The 14,646-nt window shown below is 41.2% G+C and overlaps 1 pseudogene across 1 annotated transcript; it reads left to right on the top strand.

The window, feature by feature from the left end:
- Window positions 1-11,175: 11,175 nt before the first annotated feature.
- Window positions 11,176-14,189, top strand: LOC149229112 (cell division cycle 20.2, cofactor of APC complex-like; annotated as a pseudogene). The gene is made up of 5 exons (XR_016248370.1): window positions 11,176-11,254; window positions 11,348-11,757; window positions 12,236-12,505; window positions 12,590-13,168; window positions 13,267-14,189. The product of XR_016248370.1 is annotated as a cell division cycle 20.2, cofactor of APC complex-like (transcript).
- Window positions 14,190-14,646: the final 457 nt, after the last annotated feature.

The raw sequence follows: 14,646 nt of genomic DNA, 5'->3' as shown, positions 1-14,646 counted from the left end.
CCGCTATGTGCAGACTAGGCACGATGTATTCCATGGGCATTACTGCTTCAATACCATAGACAAGCCGAAAGGGTGTTTGTCCAGTCAACTTTTTACATGTTGTCTGATAGGCCCATAGTACTACAGGTATGTGTAGGTCCCAATCACTTCACTGGGCATTGTAAACCTTGGTCAGCGCATTCTCTAACACTTTATTGAATGCTTCCACCATCCCATTAGCTTGCGGGTGATAAGGTGTGCTCTTCTGGTGATATACCTGAAATTCCTCTTTTAGCGCACTGATCGTCTCATTCAAAAAGTGTGTACCGCGATCACTTATCAAAATCTTTGGACAACCAAATCACGTCAATACACACTCAAAGAGGAACTTCGCAGTAGTCGTGCATGTCCAATCCTTCACAGGCTGTGCCTCTGCCCAACGAGTCAAATACTCTGTCGCGGGGATAATGTACCTCGCTCCCATATTTCCTTGGGGATGAATAGGTCCCACAAAATCTATTGCCCATTTCTCAAAGGGTTGTAACGTCATATGTGGATTCAGAGGCATCTCATCCTTACGCGATGGCCTACAGTAAGCTTTTGAATCCTGATGGAGGGTTGGCCACCACAACCCTGTGCGTAGAATTTTCTGTGTGATTGCTCTCCCTACATAATTCCCTCTTGCGGCGTCCCCATGAGCGTCCGCGAGGATGGTTCTTCTTTCAAACTCAGGTGCATATCGTCGCAATATCTCATCAGACCCCATTTTGTACAGATGCCTAGTAATGACAGAAAAATCTGCCGCACACACCACTAACTCCTCTTGGACGGTGTATCCCTCTGGGGCAGTTCCTGTCATCAGGAAGTGTATTATATCCTCAAAATGACCATTTGTGATGCACATTGAAAATCGTTGCACGTCAGGCAATCCTTCTTCCAAATTAGTGGGCTCTTCCCCTGTTTCGATGCGCGACAGATGGTCTGGTCCCGCGTTCAATCGTCCAGGCTTCACAATAACTTCAAAATCATATTCCTGGAACAATAACAAACACCTGCAGATTCTCCCCCTCAACACAGGCTTATTGACCAAGTACTTCAGCGTGGAGAGGTCCATATACATCTTAAAATGGCCTCCCAACAAGTAGTGTCTAAACTTTTGGAGCACATCTACCATAGCTAACCCTTCGCGCTTGATGGTGGAATAGTTCTTCTCCACCTTGGATAACCTTTTGCTTGCAAATGCGATAGGATGGTTCAAGTCTCCTCTACCAACCTGTGTCAGTACTACTCCCAGTGCTATACATGACGTGTTGACATGTACATGAAACTCCTTCTTCCAATCTGAGAAGACTAGAATCAGTGCGGTGACCATATTTTCTTTTAATACATCCAAGCTTTTCTTACAGTCCTCGTTCCAGCAGAATGTGACATCCTTCTTTAACAATTTCTCCATAGGCGCGGTGATTTAGGCATAGCCTTTCATAAACTTTCTGTAATATCCTGTATGTCCTAGGGTAGCGCGCAACTATTTCACACTCCTCGTCGCTTCCGAATTTAGTATCACCGTGATCTTCGCGGGATCTACCTTCAATCCCTGCCTGCAAACCACATGACCTAGCAGGGTCCCAAAAGGAACATAGAACATGCATTTCTTTAGATTGAGCGTGATCTAGTATCTTTGACAGGTATCTAGCATCAGGCGCAAGCTTTCTACATGGCGTTTCACCAGCCCAAACATAGTCCAATCATCAAAGTATACTTCTAGGAACTTATGAATAAACTCCTTGAACACAGTAATGACTATGCGCGAGAAAAACGTAGATGAATTCTTCAATCCAAATGGCATTACAGTGTACTGAAAACACCCCTACTAAGTCGCAAAGATCGTCTTGGTCCTATCCTCCATCGCAATCTTGATCTGGTGGTACCTCGATAACCCATTAGTGAAGGAATATGCTTCCAGGCCACCTACATTGTCCAACACTTCATCAATGCACGGAGTCGGGAAAGGATCCATATTCTTATTTCATCTTTCTGCTTCTTCGCATGTAACACCATTGGGCTTACCCAGTCAGATTCTTCCATAGGCTCAATGATGCCTGCCATGAGCATCTTGTCTAGCTCTAAGCGGACCTTCTCCTTATACTTTGGATTGAGACGGTAAGGTCTTTGCTTAACTTGCTTCGCGTCGCGCTTCAACGTGATCTTCATAGCACCTAGGTCCCTGATTATCCCTTTTAGATCTATAAACTTGGTAGGGAACAAATCCTAGTATTCGTGGAGCAATTCAGCGACCTTATCCACTGTTGCATCGTCCCAGTAATCTCCAATATTTGCAAATTTGGGCTTTGCCTCTGTACCAATGTTTACCTGTTTCGTTTTTAGGGGCGTGGTTATATCAGGATTCTCAACCTGCGATCCTTCAACCTTGCGGTGACCTTTTGTTTCAGGGATGTTAATATATCATAGATCCTCATCCTCTTCTTCAACGATTACGTTATAACATTCTAGCGTGTGACTTGTTGGGTGTGGAGCCTGATTATCTTCTGTATTCAAAGGTTTCAGCTGGATGTATACCCCAGGAAGATTATACACCACTCCACGTGGGGGGGTGCGGGGGTGATCAGGGGCAACGCCCCGGAAGCTAAAAACAGATGTAAAATTGCCTTGTAAAAATATGGTAATTTCTAGTCAATCAGGGTCGTTCATTAGGCGAATGATCTGACAGTAGAAGTTATGTTTAGTTTAGGGTTTTTTGCCCTAGAAGGAAACCCCTCGCTATATATGAGGGAATTGTATTGCGTCTATGGATATATGTATTCTGAGTGAGGAAAAGAGAGGAGATTGAGAGTGAAGATGGAGTTACAGTGGATCTGTTGTAGGTTGTATCTCTTCAGTTTGTTGGATAATATAATAAAAGAAGGACTGGCTGTTTCTCCGTGGACGTAGCCCAAACGATGTGAACCACATATATCTGTGTCTCTCTTGTTTTATGTGTTTTTTGTGTTTATATTTCTATAATATCCATTGCTCTGTAATATATAATTTTCTAACATGACTCAGCTGAGTAGCCCACTCAGGCTGAATCAGGTCCAAAAGACCCTGCGGTATCCTAAAGATTGTTGCTTTCACCTCTTGTAGCGCCTCATCAATACATTCAAACTCGTCTTCAAAGCTGAATGTCATTATGAATCCTTCGCGCAGAATATCCCATTCACTTGTACCATGGCGGAGCTCTATTTCTACGTACCAGTTCATCAGGACGACATCCAGGGTGTGACAGAACAAGTGCACCCATTCAGGTTGGGGCTTCTCTCCATAAGCCTGAGCCCATTTGGCCAAGTGCATGTGCGGATCATCCTGCCCATCATATTTGTCTGTTATTCGCACCTTCGTCCTCCCAAAGCATGTCCTCATCATCCTCCTACATTCACGCCAGTCATCAAAGCTTCCCTTGTGCATACCCCACCATATTGCGGGCGTAGTGCACAGTGCCCAGTCCAACACCTGGACGCGCTACTTTTCTGGTACCTCCCTTTCAAATGCATCCAAAAATATATCTACATCATTCATGCCATCATAAGTGGGTAGATTTCTTACCTCTGATGAAACACAGCGCAGTGACCAGGTCATCATGTTACAACTCATTGTAGTTACCTCATGTAACTGATTCTGCCAGCGCTCTAATTCTTCATCAGAGTTTGAGGTGCATGAACTCTCGTGATCCCATATAATTCGTCCATCCCCTGTTGGATTCACCCAATCTTGGTCTCGCACCGTTATGTTATAGATATAGTCCAGATCGTCATCACTCTCATAATCGTAGACTGGTTCAGTATAGTGTGATCCCTCAGCAGGATCTAGGGGTACCATCACGCAGAGTGATTTCTTCTCAAATATCATCTTTCGCTTCTTTAGGTTGATTACCCCATTCATATCAATAGCCCAATCAATTCCAAAGAGCGCAGGATAGGGGTTGTTGTCATCCACAATTTCTCTTACTTCAAAGTCAGCCAGTGAGCTCGCACCTTCAATATCTACAATCACCCCTTGCAGCCGCCCCATGGGGATGATCTTCTGTTGATTCGCCATCCTTAGTTGAATCAGAGACTAGTGTAGCGCGGGTCTCCTCATCCATTCCCAAGTCTACTTCAGTAGGACGTTCGCATCTGACCCCACGTCCAAAATAACCTGATCCATTTCATACTCTCCTATCTATGTGGTCAACCTCATCTCCTCTCCCATCCTTTTTTTATGCTTACCTATATTTCGTACTACATGTGGCTCACCCGGAGTGTTTTCGGCGCATCTGTTTATAAGCTCCTGTAGCCCCTTCACAGCCTTTCTATCATGTAGTAATTTCATGCAGGTCTCCAGGAAGGTTGTAAGCATAGAAGGGTCCATCTTCTGATCAGGCTTATCCTTGCTCCCTGAGGTGGAGGCCTCAGCGAAGCTCTTCTTCGCCTCCATGAATGTTTCATGTGCACGCTCCAAATCGAAATTAGTCTCCTTCGTCGGAGCTTTATGAACCCATGTATTGTCCTCGAGTTGTTTCCCCTTATCATCTCCTGTTGTGATTCCACTTCGGAGCACTATGTTTACGTTCGGTTCCTCTTCGCGTGGCTCAAACCTCATCATTTACAGGTTCTAAGTTAGCTGGGGTGGTAGCGCCCCTTTGTCATGTATCCTTGTTATCAGCATTGAATAGTCTTTTGTTTCATGATCAAACAGAGTGCAATACTTGCACGACGGACACGTAGGGTTAGTGCAATCGCAGGCATAGTGTCTTGGTCCTCCGCAATTGTAGCAGATCAACTATCCCCGACCTCTACCAGGTCCTCCTTCGCCTCGGCCTCGTCCGCACCCTTGAAATCCTATCCACGCCATCCCCGTGCTCTGGTCAGGGGCCACGTTTTTAACTGAACCCTATAGGCGGGAGTTCTATCCATCATTAGTTCATAGCTTCTGCAATTACGCTCATCATGCCCTACTAACCTACAAAAGTTGTAGAAAAATTGTTATGGAGTCAGTACAAACTTTTGAAGCAAATGACAGTTATCCGTGGCATGTTTTCCTGCTACTTGACATATAGTGCACCACAATGCAGGCCCTGCGCTTGGTCCTGCCTGAGCTTCTGGCCTCAAAGGCACCGGTCCTCCTCTTGCAATATAGTTCGCAAAGATTGAGAAATGGTCTTTGTCATGCCCTTGACCCTTACATTTTAGGCACCATATGTCTTCGTGCACCTCTGGTCGGATTGTTCTATCCTGCTTCAAACTTTTCATCTCAAGGCAAAAAAATTTCAACTGCACATGGATCTACTGAACCCCTAGATTCAGATCTTACATCGGTGTTTCATGTAGTCTCATTGCAATATCCAAGGCCTCTGCCTGAGTTGTTATCTTCTGTTGTGACAGTGCAACCCTTAGGTGTGGTAGGAGAGAAGCCATGAACCATTCACAGTGCTGTCCGTCTGTTAGGTTCATATTAGCTTCCTGAATTTTACGCTTCAACCTCTAATCTAGTTCCCAAGGGGTCTCGCCTAGTTGCATCGCGATTTCCTTGAACTCCACACTCGATTGTGCCTCAGATTTAGGCCTACGGAATTCTTTTTTCAGCGCGGTCTAGATGTCTGCCACTACAGCATTTGGGTTATCTTAGAGTACTTGATGTACCAGGTTAGCGCGCAATCCTACAAAGAACTAACCAGCGTTGCCTTCTTCATGTGATCATTTGTAACGCCTTGAGCTTCCCATACAACTTTCATGACGAACCAAAACTGGTTCGGGTCCTCATTTCCCAAGCCTTTGAATAAAGGAAGCTTTACTGAATTTGCCATACTAAACTGTGGTGGAGGTGGAGGTGGTACGGGTGAATTCCCAGGCAATGGTGGTGAAGTTGGGGGTGGTGTACTGGGTGGAGGTGGCAGTCACGAGAATCCTTTTCTTATTAACTGAATAGCACTTCACGGAGAAGCTTGTGCTACTCCCTCTTCATCACAAATTAATGGACTATATTCAAGATCCTTTCTCCCTTTGTTCCTGTAAGTTATTTCGCTTCACGTAGCCTTGAACATCAAGGTAGTTTCATAACCCGCTTTTCGCACAATAACATTTTAATCCAAGTATTCAAAGATTTCAAGTACTTACCTTGCGGTCCTTTGAAAAAATGTCACTCCACTTCGTTATAGCTGATTAAGGTGTCGAACGCGAAGTCAGTTACAAATCCTCCTATGACGCGATCGAGCCAATGATCGACAGCGCGGGCAATCTTATCCTCAGATGCTTCCAATCTCTGTACTAGCTCTGGGGTCCAAACAATAGGACCGTCAAGTCTTCACCTTCCTTGGCTATCTACTAGCTTCGCGATCCACTCATATAGCTCAACCGAAAAGGAACAAAAAAAGATCTAGTGTATCTTTGTATATAGGTACTTGTCCAACCACTATTCCTTTGTCAGTCGCGGGTTTCTGTTCTCCTGTGCTATGAATTCGTGGATCTTCCTATCCAACCAGTCTCTGATCTCCTTCTTAGTTGGATTCCAGTGATACGACATCACACATCTCTTATGAAGATTTTGGTCCGGCAACAGAACCATTTGTTGGCTTGTGGGGGCCTGACCCGGGTTCAACGTTAGTTAGCCAAACAAATCCCTACACTACTGGCCCTCTCCGCATCAGCTCACGGAGCGCGGACCGAAGTCTCACCCGAAGCAGTATGGGGGGATGCTGGAACCAAGTTTCCGCACCCTGAGATGGTTGTGATGTTGGTTTATTCCTTCTATTCTTGCCTTCGCGCAGGTCACTTTGCCAGACTAGCCCTCTATTCTGCCCTTTAGTACCTCCGCGAAAAGGTACAATTGACCTTCGCGTAACCCTAACCTATGGCTTAGGTACTTTCACGTAGCTAGGGCAGCGTACCATGCAAATTCCCAAACTAGTATAAGCGTCTTACTTATCTTATCAAACAATCATAGTTAGCACCACGTAAATAAATGTTCTTACTTGCGTTCACTTAACCAACGTAATTACATACATTCGCGCATCATATAAGCATTATAAATTAAATTCATATATAACATGTCAAGATGCATTAACAGGAACAAAGACTTAAAATTAGTAGAAAGCTTCTCTTTATTGATATCTTCAGATGATTACAGACTTATCCGCTCTGCAACACACAACTGCAGGGGTTCGTGCACTCAGCTGCGGACTTCTACCCTAGGCCTCTGTGTACTCAGCTGTAGAGCCTATGCCTATGCTACGACCCGAGATTTAGACTTCTTACTTCAGAGCTATGACTAGCTTAGCTACTATTCAACTACTTAGCGCTTACTTAGCTCTTTTTATACAATCCCATGGCCCGCAAACCATGGGTAGATCTTTTAAAACAAACTTTACTTTACAAAAGTAAGGGCGGATAACCCTTTATGACTCATGACACTTTCGCGCTCCGCAACCACAAAATGTGGAGTCTTTACAAGTCTATTACACAATTCGACCCAAAATATGGGCTTTTAGCCCCAACACTGTCCTTGAGGGATCCCATTCCCAACACTTACCCAACAAGTTCCCCCTTCAAGCTCCATCCTTTCCCAAGATGAGGAAAGAGAATTTCCCTCATAATTCCAATGAGTAACTTCCAATAGTTTACACAGGTCATAAGCTTCAATGGATATCTAAGCTCATATCTCAACTAGTCTCGGTAAAACTAGGGAAGTTGATTTGGATTTAAACAGGAATGCAACAAATTACATATATAACCATAAATACAGAGATGTAGCAGAAATGATACTTCATTTCATTAATGTAAAATACTGAAATATGCTTACAAACAGAAATGGAAATAAACTAGCTCGGGTGATAGTAGCTTATCTCTGAGAAGAGATGTGGTAGCCACATGCCTCTGAACTGTGTTACAAGGAGTCTTGAATGCTTATTTATTATTGAGAAACAATGGAAAACCCTAAACATCCAAAAACCTAACCCTAGGAGATGAAGCACCAAACTCTGGGCCTCGTTTCGGTAAATTGGTACATCAACTTCCTCAGGTCATAACTTTAGCATACAATCTTCGTTTGACATGCACAATACCTTGTTAGAAATATCTATCCGAAGACTCCAACTTTTGAGTGAGCAACTTGCATCTATGGCCCATGTTGCTCTCGGTTTTCCCAAAAACATCGTTTAGGGCCACAAAATGGCTCTGGAAGTTTAGGACCCAAAAAATTGCGAAAAATAGTAAATTGTGCTACAAATAAGGAAACTGAAAAACTGAAAGAAACAATGGTGGGGGTCCAAGTGGAATAGGCGGGTGGCCACCAATATGCACCCTGGATCAGAAGTACCAAGGAGAATGGTTGTTTGGATGATGGTTGAATGATTACCAAAACTATGGAATGAAACCCACAATCATGGAAAACATGACTTAAATATGCATGAAGTATTTTTTCCAAATGTCACTAAGGAGATCACCCTCACCACATGGGAACTGACATGTAGCCTTATTTGTCCATTAACTTTTGGACTTAGTATAGAAAATCAAGGTATGACTTAGGCTTATACGTGCCTTTTTTATATACTTTTGGTTATGTCCATAAAGTCACTTTTGGAATATAATATTATTTTCATGGCCTACGAACCATGTCTTAGTTCCACACCCTCACCTTTATTACTATGGAGTCCCCCCCCCCCCCACAATACTCTTTTCTTCTGGTGTTTTGCAGCCATGGTGTATTTTCTTATAACATGGGTGTGATTACATACATTCATAGCTAGGCTCACTAGCATTTTAACATAAAATCTCTTTGGCCTTTATCACACAAGCATTCTAGCTTCAAGACGTATAAACATAGGCACACGGACTCGAAAAACAAATATTCACATGCATATACGTGGACACATAGGGTCAACACAACCTAGTTCACCTACCTAATAAAAGTATCTAGAAGCATATACAAGGGATCATCTTGGGGGTGTTACATCCACATACCAATTCTATTTCTTCCAACATACCATCTTGCAGGTCCACCTCAACCTAAGTCCATGCCCATATTCTATCATTTTTTGAGTCCCAATTTGGCTCTAACTCCATAAATTTGTTGATCTTATTTCCTATTGAACTCAAGATTTATTTTCACCAAGAAACTAGAGGGAGCCCCAACAAAATCTTCCATATTGTTTGTGTGGAAAATTGGTCAATTTTCCCTCGAGGAGTCAAAGTCTATGCTTCATCTTTGTACCACAAGACCTAATGACCCCCAACTTTGAATTTTACCTGAAAGGTGATCTGCACCTAACTTAGTCTAAATGTAGAAGAAAATACACCCATCCTCTAGTTAAAACATGGGCCACCAAAGCATATCCATCAAAGAAACCCAATTATCCTCAATCCATATTTTAAGGGGTTCTAGCCAAATAATCTTACCATAAAAATGCTCCACTATAGTCTTTCCTAAGATGTCTAAGACCTCCTCAATCCACACATTTAACCCTAACACCATTTTCACCTTTGTTGTTTTAGCACAAATGAACCTTTTACTCCATTGCTTGGATTCCACTCTTTGAATGCCCTCTTAGGAGAACTTCTTCCTATTCTACTCCGAATGATCTAGATATTCAATTTCCTAGGGCAGTAGAGAAAGGCATTCAAAGCTTAAAAATGATGTATGTACTACATGGTCTATTTGGAGATATGTCGTCTCAGTATAGAACAAAGGGGTCACCACCTCAGTATTTTTCCTAGAATTAATAGGGTTATTAACATTCTCGTCTAGATTAGACTTGAGATTGGCAAGTGTCCCTCAAGACTTAGAGTGGAAAATTGTGGAGTCATAATTTGACTCTGGTCAAAATATTTGGACTCGATAAGGGCTATCAACCCCATAGTCCACAATGTGTTCTTCCATGACGGCTAGCCTCCAAAAAAGCTTGTCACAATAAAATTATAAAAAAAAATCCAAATACGAGAATCATGGTAGATAAATCTTGTTAGAAAGTCCTCCTAAAATGTTTCTTAACGTGTTTGCTCTCATTTGGATTAGAGAGAGATAGAGAGAGATGATTGAGGTAACCTTTCTCAAGCTATGCTTAAACTTGTAACAATAATCATTCCATACCAATGACCTCAAACTCAAGACCACAAAACCCTTACCTTATTGCCCATACCCTAAACATCATCCTATCTCTTTATATATATCCACGATATATTATATGTTAATATAAGATTTTAATAAATTATAATTAAATAAATATTATTTATATTATTTTTAAAATAGTCAAATGTATCGTAATTATAGTTTTCATATGCAATGAGAATAGTCATCAGCAAATATGAATTATTTAAAAAAAAAAAAAAATGTTTTTAAAAAATTAATAATTTAATGGGTCAAACTTACACTTTTATTTAATTTCTTCCGTCTTGAAAAAAAATATGATAAAAAACAATTTTATATTTTACTCCCATACCAACTTAATTCAATCTTTTTAATATAAAAATTATTTTCAATAAATTTAATATTAAACCTAAATTAATAATAAAAATCTTTAATAAAAACATACATTGACATCGTGAAATTTGTGGAAGAAATCCCACACAGAAAACAGTTTTTTCCAAAGGAATATTACCATAATTACCCTAGAAAATTATTATTAAATATTATGTTTGGCAGCGTACAGCACTCGCCCTGCCGCTAATCAGCGTTGTGAAGCCTTTTTTCTTGCAGCTTTTTTACGCGAGGAGTATCTGGATGTCACTGGCACAAATAACATGAAGAAATGTTATTGGAAAAAACAGTTTTTCCCAACAGATTTTTGGCTTGTGAAGCGCAAATAATGCAAATCCTGGGAAGAAGAAACACAAGATGCCACATCTAGTTTGGCTATATGACCACTGGCCTAAAACTAGCTACTATCGATTCAAAGTTGCTCTCATCCTCCTGCCAGCATCAATTATCCTGGTTTGTCTGATTGTGTATATAGCTTTGCTCTGGGGCAAGGAGAACGCCAAGAGATACCATGGGCTTCTGATACTTGGCTCGCTCGCTGACGTTAACCAGACTTCTTGGAATTCATCTGAAACTACTGCTTTTTTTTTAACTATTTGCAGAACAAGACATCCTCATGTTTTTTAACGATTTGCAGAACAAGACATCCTCATACATTGTGTTTTGTCTGGTTATTTTGCTAGAGTAGGAGTAATGGAATCGTCTTGCAGTTCAATGAATTCCAGCAGTCCTTCCACGGGGAAGCGATGTCTCCGTCCTCTGCAGAAACAGGGTGCTTCAATGAATAAACACAGCGTTACATGCTGCAAACATGTCATTCCCCCAATTGGGTTTATTACAGTGAAATGTGGCTAGGGGGCAACAGTTTATCATCCTCCCTGCTTAACCATCGAACAATTTCTAAGTGGATACCCATTTTTGGTACGTTCAGTTGGAAGCGTGAATCAGGATTTGGTTTTATTGTTTTTGCTAACACAGAGCGACAGATTTATCCCGACAAGAGGATCCATCGATTTGGAGGTAGCTAGATTCATGATCACGCAGAAGCAAAAGGACATTGACGATACCCATGCCCTCTCCGCTTCCCCCTCCCCTTCCAGAAAAGCATACAAGAAGGAGATGACAGCCACTTTATTGAAGAATGACGGTGCTGTTGACAACAATTACAGAATTCTTTCTTTCAATGGAAAATCATAGACTGTTTCCCAGGCTTCACAAGAAAATGTGCTGGCTAATCTCCCTATTTCTAGAAGAGCACGCAGATATATTCCTCAGGTAGGCCAGGATTTCATATTTTTTTACAGTCAATTTCACTAGATATTCCATACTCAAATCTTGAATACCATTGATGTTTACTCGTTATTGAATCAAAGCCCTTGATCCTATTTTCAGTTGCAGTATTATCCCATATGGAGGAATGTGTTACACAGATTTTTTTTCTTTTTCATTTGTAACGCTGAAATTGCTACCATACCCATTCCAATTTCTTAATTTTTTTTATAACAGAATGATGTTAGAAATCATTTGAGTACAGGAAAAGTACACCTTTGCAAACAAAGCCATGATCACATTTCTTTTTTTTAAATCATTGATATACTCTTCGGACACCAGAGAAACTACATAGTATTTGAGGTTTTTGTTATTAGTACACTGGCATAGTATTTGAGGTTTTTGTTGTTAGTACACTGGATATGTCTATGTGAGGACCATTGTGATTTAACCTAGTAATTTAACTTATCCATGTTGATTGCAGTCTGCAGATAGAACGCTGGATGCGCCCGACCTTCTGGATGATTATTACTTGAATCTATTGGATTGGAGTTCCACCAATGTTTTGTCCATAGCCCTGAACAACACTGTATGCTTGTGGCATGCTGCTGATAGCTCTATATCTGAGCTTCTGAATGCAGATGAAGAAAAGGGTCCCGTTACCAGCATTAGTTGGGCACTCGATGGGACGCAAATTGCCGTTGGGTTGAATAATTCTGTTGTACAGTTATGGTACTCGCAATCTAATAAAAGGGTAAATAAAACCTGTTTATCTCTTCCAAGGTTTTCTCATTCTAATATAATGGCAATCGCTAAATTTGACATGATACAATTGCAGCTAAGAGCCTTGAAAGGTCATCATGAACGTGTTGGTGCACTTGCTTGGAATGGTCTTATTCTCACCACATGAGGGCTGGATGGGATTATAATCAATCATGATGTTCGCATCCGTGACCACATTGTTCAAACATACAGAGGACATACCCAGGAGGTTTGTGGATTGAAATGGTCTCCTTCTGGCCAACAACTTGCAAGTGGGGGAAATGACAATCTACTCTACATTTGGGACAAGAGCAAGGCATCCCATAATCCTTCCTCTCAATACTTCCACCAATTAGATGAACATTGTGCGGCTGTCAAGGCCTTGGCATGGTGCCCTTTCCAGAACAATCTTTTGGCATCTGGTGGAGGGAGTTCAGACGGTTCTATAAAGTTTTGGAACACTCAAACAGGTGCCTGCCTGAATACCGTCGACACACATTCCCAAGTCTGTTCATTGCTGTGGAATAGACATGAGCGTGAGTTATTGAGTTCACATGGGCCAAATCAGAACCAGTTAACCTTATGGAAATACCCATCCATGGTGAAAATTACTGAACTTACAGGGCATACTGCTAGAGTTCTTCATATGGCACAGGTATGAAAATTCATGCTTTTTATGAGTACTTGTGCATGCATCCATGTTTTCCCTTTAAATTTGTCCTAACGACCCCTACCATTGATTTACTTCTTCAGAGTCCTGATGGGTACATAGTTGCATCAGCTGCAGCAGATGAAACACTCAGGTTTTGGCAAGTTTTTGGGGCTCTCCATGCCTCAAAGAAGACTAAGATTAAAGATGCAAAAGGGGCTTTCAACATGTTTCTTACTCACATCCGCTAAGAAGTATCTGTCCAAATTCATGGAATCAGGATGGATGTTCAACTGAAGGTAGTAATTAGATGTTCTTTTTTCTGTTTACAAAGCTCTTTTGCAGGCACTCTATAGTTCTGTTGCATTTTCATGTAGTACGTTCCAGTTTCATGCTCACATCCGCTAAGTATTTGTCCAGATTCATGGAATCAGAATGGATGTTCAACTCAAGGTAGTAATTAGATGTTTTATTTTCTGCTTGCAAAGCTCTTTTGCAGGCGCTCTATAGTTCTGTACTCATAGCATGAATTGTGTATTTTATCTATTGTGGACCCTGATGGAACAATGTTGCAACAGCTTTGTGAGACAATGATCCATTTCTTCAGCTGCGTGATAAGCTTTAAAGTGGTTTTGGCAAGTCTTTGGAGCTTCAAAGACGGTTCCAAAAATGATACTTTATGGCTGTTAGCAAGTATCTGATTCACATCTATAAAAAGGCCTCCATGCTTCTACACATGGAATGATGATGAGGGGATGCTCAATGTTGCAAGTAATGCTTGAATTATTTATCTTGTTCATTAGCTGTAAGGAACTTATATCTATATTTTTATCTCCTGTATATTTTATTTCTGTAATATGGTACACTATCCCATCATGCAATTCTTGTCACATGTGCATTCTGATAGGATATTGATATTAATCAGAGTAACTAATCACATACATAAGTACTACTCTGACTCATGTGGCTACAATTCTAACATTAAAAAATATTGACTGCACTGAACTGACTAAATTCTTAAATAAGCAGACACTAAATTGAGAGCTTCTCATGTCCTGCCAGGACAGGCAATATAAGTACTACTCCGACTCATGTGGCTACAATTCTAACATTAAAAAATATTGACTGCACTGAACTGACTAAATTCTTAAATAAGCAGACACTAAATTGAGAGCTTCTCATGTCCTGCCAGGACAGGCAATATGAACATCTTGTGTTGTATACCTGTTGCGAGGTCATGTCCATGGATTTTAAACAATAATCCATGTCAATAATCCTTGTCCTGTGTCTCCAAACAAATCTTGAATTTTTGTGGAAATTGTTTCTGCTTCTTGTATCCAGTAATAATCTCTTTCCTCCAGTTACTGGTATCTGTTGTTGGGCTGTTTGACTGACGAGCCATTACATTCTGTATTCCTCTGCTCTCATGGAACTGTCTTCCTGATCAATCATGATTGCCCTATGTCGCCAAACACAGCTTGAAT

Source organism: Pinus tabuliformis, chromosome J, assembly GCF_031772625.1.
Source record: "Pinus tabuliformis cultivar Carrire ecotype Pingquan chromosome J, CPIR1, whole genome shotgun sequence".
Classification (NCBI taxonomy): domain Eukaryota; kingdom Viridiplantae; phylum Streptophyta; class Pinopsida; order Pinales; family Pinaceae; genus Pinus; species Pinus tabuliformis.
Note: the sequence above shows the minus strand (reverse complement) of the source record. Positions and strands in the feature narration are given on the sequence as shown.